Source organism: Elaeis guineensis, chromosome 6 (assembly GCF_000442705.2).
Source record: "Elaeis guineensis isolate ETL-2024a chromosome 6, EG11, whole genome shotgun sequence".
Taxonomy (NCBI): Eukaryota; Viridiplantae; Streptophyta; class Magnoliopsida; order Arecales; family Arecaceae; genus Elaeis; species Elaeis guineensis.
The window spans coordinates 45,986,831-45,993,662 of NC_025998.2; positions in this window are offsets into that span (position 1 = coordinate 45,986,831).

The following is a 6,832-nucleotide window of genomic DNA, read 5'->3' on the forward strand; positions in this document are numbered from 1 at the left end:
ACTCTATGATTGAGAATTAGGATTCTCTAATCATGAGTTCCACACATTTTGGGTATCGGGGTCAAAATTTTGAATTTCAAATTTTGAATTTGAAATTTGAACTCTTTGATCAGGGTTTCATATCGATGGTCTCTGATGCCTGATTGCCCATCGGATTTGGACTCAATATTTATGAGAGGTTTAATTAGTGATTTAATCATTAATTAACTCAATTTGATTGAGTAATTATTTTTGGATCAAGTCCAATTAAATTGGATTCAGTTTGGATTGACCCGATTAGGTTAAATGTTGACCTAATCGCTAAGGTGGTTTAGTCCCTGATTTGATCAGGGATTAGGTTTAGTTAATTCTTGATTTGATTAGATTTTATTGAGCCTAATTAAGCCTAATTATGTTGGGTTTAATCTGGTCTAATAGTGCTTAACCTATTTGAAACTAGGTTGGCTCAATTTGAATCAAACCACCTTATTTTAAATTCCCTGCGACACCCAACTTCCTTGCACCCATTTGTATTCACGAGAAGAAACTTCTCATGAAATTTTTCTCATGCAAAACCCTTCCCCACGCCCTCATTTGTGCACCATATGGATGGATAAAATAATTAGTTAGCCATTCAAATTCAAAGCATGTTTGAATTTGAATGGATAACTTATCACTTGCCCTTTCATCCTTATCCATTTTGTGCGCCACATTACTTACACGAGAAAAGGTTTCTCGTAAAACATTTTCCACGCACAAAGAGCCATGCCCCTTCTCTTCTCACGCCCAAAAGGATAGGGATAAGTTGGTTTTCATTTGAATTCAAATTTGATTTGAATTCAAATGTGTAACCTCTTGTCTTTATCCTCTCACGCGGATAAGACACGTTCGACGTTGTTTTAAAAAGAGGAGAAAGGTGGGACGTGCGTAGAAATTTTAAGAGAGAAACTTTGGGGTGTGAGGAAGGCTTCTGTGTAAGGTGAAGGTCCAAAACCTTCCGAGAGAAAAAGAAAGAAAAGAGAGAAAATTGGGCACAGAGTTTTTGGTGTGTACCCTAGGGTTTCTACCTAGGGTTCGGAAAGTGAGATTGGTGTGCCACGAGTGTCGTGAGTCTACCAAATTTCAGGAAGAGATCCATCAGCCTCTCAAGCAACTGTGCAAATGATCCAGAGCATCCGAGAAGTCGGCACACATCGATCAAAGGAGTTCGATCAACATCTGCCATCAAAAGGGTGAAATCACGAACTAGCATTCGTGAGGAGCTGATCAGACGGGAGCTTCGGGTGGATGATCCACAGAGGCAAAATTTATGTTACTGCGACGTGATGATCAGAGCCCCCGACGGTGATCAGATTGTGGTGATCGACTACCCGCAAAAGGTGATGTGTTCTGAACACAGTACTGTAAAACGTTTACTGATTCAAATTTGAATTTCAAATTTAAATACATGCTGTTGTATCATATTTAGATCCTAGTGTAGGGTTAATTAGTATTAATTAATGAGATTAATTAATAATTTTACTGTAAAATAGTAATTTTAAAAAAGTTTTAAAATTACCATTTTGCCCCTGCACTAAATTTTTGCTTCAAATGGTATCAGAGCAGGTTCTGAATATGATATACATATGCATACGTAGATTAAGGTGTAATCTATAAGTTTAAATTTAAAATTCAAAATTCAAAATTTGAAATTCAAAAAGATTTAAATTTGAAATTTGAAATTAAATTTGTTAGAAGTTTCAAATTTGAAATTCAAAATTTGAAATTTGAAATTGGTTGAAATCTCAATTTAAATTTAAATTTGAAATTCAAAATTTGAAATTTAAATTCAAAATTAAAATTTAAATTTAAATTTGGTTGAAATCTCAAATTTGAAATTTGAAAATTCAAAATTTAAATTTGAAATTCAAAATTCAAAATTTAAAATTCAAAGATTGGAAATTCGAAATTTGAAATTTGGTTGAAATCTCAAATTTAAATTTAAAATTTGAAATTTGAAATTTAAAATTTGAAATTAAAATTTAAATTTTAAATTGGTATATTTAGATATACTTGATCCAAGTAGCAAGTAATCTAATTGGGTTGGTTGCCATGGCCGTCCGGTCATAGGAGAAAAGTAAGGTTTAAAGGCCCTCTCTTCCCATTCGATGGGGTCTCCTATGGCGGTAGGGGTGCGATGCAATTATATCCATGCCGATGAAGCAGCGAAAGGACTTAATTAAGAAATTTATCATGATGTGTTAGATTAGATCTAAAAGAAAATTTATGATTTATTTTGAGTTATTTTCTGTTATGAAATGAGCATAGAATTGCTGTTTATGAAATGTGCTGACCCGTTTGTGAAATGAGTTAACACATTTGATGAACAAAAATAAAATCTTTCAAATTTGAAAATTATTTCCGAAATGCCAAATCCTGACCCATCAGCCCAAGTACTTAATTAAAAGAATTAAGTATTGTCTAGTAGGTCTAAATTATGAATTAAGACCTAAGACAATTGCATAAACTTGTGGGTCAATGGGTTAGATGAATTAGGTCCATAATTGGGTTAGACCTAAGGTTAGTTTAAAAAATGACTAAATGGAGTAATTGGTCAAATCTAATCAAAAGTTGAATTAGATTAGGTCAAGGATACTCTAGACTCAACTTCAATAGTTGTAGTTGAATGGATCCATGTCTTTAACTAGACCAAGATGGACTTCATGGCTATGCGGTGGAGCCCTATTTACTAAGTTGATCAAAATTAAAACTAATGAACGGTTGGTGTCTAAGGTAAGTTCGGCAGTTTTGACCAGTGGTTCTTAAGCGGGAGCTACTCGCATTGATTCGATCATTGACGAGTTAATGGCAAATCTCCACCACTGATCTCACTTACCTGGCCAATCTGGTAAGTTAGATTTTGATTAGATCACTTGGTGATTAGAGCTCACCCATGTCATTAGGTAAATCAGTGTGACTGATTTAGGTGCTCCTAATGCCAGCTTTAATTAAATCCTTTTTTAATCTGACTTGGTGAAGTCAGTGGGAGGATTGAAATTGGCTGGATGATTTCTTCTCTACTATTCTTTAATAAAATTCTCAAAATTATTAGGTCCCTAAAATGATTAAGTTATAATGATAACTAAGTCATAGCCTCCCATTAAGTGAGTGATAATGAGTCCATTAGTTCAATGATCATTGGAGGCCCAAAGGCCTGGTGCTCATTGGCTAATGGAATTATTATTCATAATATGATAATTTGATTGAGTCTTTCTGATGGTGGTTAGGTTGGCCGGCCAAAGTCGGGCCTGATCATTTATTGGTCCGATTCACTAAATTAAGTCATGTTAATGGTTGGACCTAACCAGATCTTTTCAGTGGAGGCCAAAGCCTACTGATTAGGTTCTGGGGCAAAATCAATTACTAGAAGTTGTTTAGAGAAATAACTGGTTAAGAACCTACCCATAGATGCACATGGGTTGACCAACCAAAGTTGGGCTCGTGTGTAGTCTGTGTGGATTCTAGTACCCATTAAGGAATTAAAGTAATTCCTCGAATTGGAGGATGAGGCTACCAGTTCGTAAAAATATTGGGAAAAACTTTAGACTAAAATCCAAGTCTTTAGTATTAATTTATGTACTAATAGAGGTCTCATTTTTTTTAAGTAGCTATGGCCACTACCCTGTCGCTCCGATCATTATTAGATAATGATAAGATCATGGACCCAATTTCGATAGCTGGTATCGGAAATTAAAAATCGTCCTTGAGCATGAGCGGATCCTTTATGTAGTAACGGATCCAGTACCTGAGGAGCCAGCTCCGAACGCTAGTAAGGCGATCCGAGACACTTACTTGAAGTGGCTCAATGACCGCACCACCGTTCGATGTATTATGCTGGCAGCAATGAATGATGAGTTCAGCCGAAGGTTTGAGAACGCCCAGCCACAGGAGATGCTTCAAATGTTGAACGACTCCTTTGGCACGCCTGACGATGTTGAAAGGCACAAAACTAGTTGTGCCATTTTCAATGCTCGAATGAGGGATGGGGCCTCAGTCACTGATCATGTACTGTACATGATCGAGATGATTGAGCGCCTAAGCAAATTGGGCTTTCCTCTGCACGAGCAGCTCGGTAAGGATGCGATCCTTAATTCCTTGCCCAAGTCCTTCCTCCCATTCCTTACTCATTTTCGAATGACAAAGCTGCAGTAAACTACCATGGATTGTTGGGGTTGCTGCAGAACTTTGAGAAGGATCACCAACTCCATAAGGAGTCGGTGAATGTAGTGGGAGGGTCTTCTTCTCGTTGTCAACCCTTTGGGAAGGGGAAGAAGAACAAGAAGAAGAAAAATAAGAAGGTGCAATCTCATGCTGGGACAGTAGCACGGGGTCAGACCAAGAAGCGCAAGCACGACCAGAGCTAGGCGGAGTGCTTCTTTTGCAAGAAGCACGGGCATTGGAAGAGGAACTGTCCTCAATACATTGCCTCCCTGGACCCGAATAGGCCAAAGAAGAAGCAAGGTAATTATATGATAACTCCTTGCAACTTTTTGATTTGTGATACTACTGCCTGGGTTTTGGATACCGGAAGCCCTTATCATATTTGTAATTCGATGCAGGGTCTGCAGGTCAGTAGGAGATTTGATGAATGCGAGAGGTTCCTGAATGTTGGAGATAGAAGCAAAGTTCCAGTTCTAGCTTTAGGAATCATGAGTCTTGTAATCAATTCTCGTAATGTAATTCTGAGTGAATGTCACTATTGTCCAAGTTTTTTATTAAATATTATTTCTGTAGGCCTTTTGGCCATGTACGGTTATAATTTTTTAATAAAAAAAATATTTGCAATATCATTTTGAATGGTGTTACAATATTTGTTGGACAATTAAATAATAGAATTTACTTACTATCACAGCCTGTTAATGTGGTTCAAAAATTCGATAAACGCTCTAGAATAGATAATGTGTCAGAAGTCTACCTTTGGCACTGTAGGCTAGGTCATATCAATAAGAACAGGATAAACAGGTTGGCTCAAGAAGGAATTCTTGAAGTTAGTGATTGTGAATCACTTCCAACCTGTGAGTCCTGTCTTCTTGGGAAGATGACCAAGTCACCTTTTACTGGAAAAGATGAGCGAGCCAGTGAACTCTTAGGTCTGGTACATTCTGATGTATGTGGACCCATGCGCTCAAGTGCAAGAGGTGGATTTTTCTACTTCATAACCTTCACAGATGACCTATCTAGGTATGGCTATGTCTATTTAATGAAGCATAAGTCAGAATCATTTGAAATATTCAAACTATTCCGAAATGAGGTAGAAAAACAAACTGGGAAGTGTATTAAAACTCTTCGATCTGATCGAGGAGGTGAATACCTTTCCAATGAGTTTCTGACGTATCTAGGGAAGAATGGGATTCTCTCTCAGTGGACTCCTCCTGGAACACCACAGCATAATGGTGTGTCTGAAAGGAGGAATCGGATCCTGTTAGACATGGTTCGATCCATGATGGGGTTTGCTGGTCTACCGATCTCCCTCTGGGGATATGCACTCGAATCGGCTTGTTACCTTCTAAATAGAGTTCCGAGTAAGTCTGTAGCCAAAACGCCATATGAGATATGGATAGGACGTAAGCCAGTACTCTCGCACCTTAGGGTTTGGGGGTGTTCGGCTTATGTTAAATGTTTAATTACAGACAAGCTTGGACCTAGGTCTGACAAGTGTAATTTTATAGGGTACCCAAAAGAGACCAAAGGATATTATTTCTACCTTGCTGATGAGCAAAAGGTGTTTGTCAGCCTTAAGGCAATCTTTTTAGAAAAGGAGTTCCTTAGTGAAGGAACTGTTGCCTCTAAAGTCGAACTTGATGAAGTTCGACAGGTGGAAAAACCGACACATGTTACTGAACCTGAACCGGATTTGATTAGATCAGAATCGGAGCCCATTGATTATGCACCCTTAAGGCGGTCTGGTAGAGTACCACATCAACCGGACAGATACTATGGTTTCTTGGTCCGGGATGGTGATCCTGTCGAACTTGATGAAAACGATGAGGATCCGATCACCTACATGGATGCAATGCAGAGACCTGACTCTGAGAAATGGCTAGAGGCAATGAAATCCGAAATGGAGTCCATGAAGGTCAACGATGTGTGGACATTGGTTGACCCATCCGAAGGAGTAAAATCCATAGGGTGTAAGTGGGTCTTCAAAAGGAAAAGGGGCGCAGACGGAAAGGTGGAGACCTATAAAGTCCGTCTGGTTGCCAAGGGATATCGTCAACGTTATGGTATAGACTATGACGAGACGTTTTCTCCTGTGGCAATGCTCAAATCCATTCGGATTATGCTTGCGATAGCTGCCCATCTAGACTATGAAATCTGGCAGATGGATGTGAAGACAGCTTTCCTAAATGGAGAGCTGGACGAAGAGGTGTATATGATACAACCTGAAGGGTTCACATCCACAGATGAGTCTAAGGTGTGCAAGCTACAGAGGTCCATTTATGGACTTAAGCAGGCATCTCAGAGTTGGAACATACATTTTGATAGGACAATCAAAACATATGGCTTCATTAAGAACGGAGAAGAGCCCTGCATTTATAAGTGGGCTAATGGTCCAGTAGTAGTATTTCTTGTATTGTATGTGGATGACATTCTCTTAATCGAGAATGATGTCCCTGCATTACAGGGAATAAAGATTTGGCTATCGTCACTGTTCTCCATGAAGGATCTGAGAGAAGCTTCCTACATCCTAGGGATGAGGATCTATAGGGATAGATCCAAAAAGTTGCTTGGCTTATCCCAGTCCACGTACATTGATACTATACTGAAAAGGTTCAGCATGAAAAATTCCAAGGAAGGCTATCTACCGATAGGC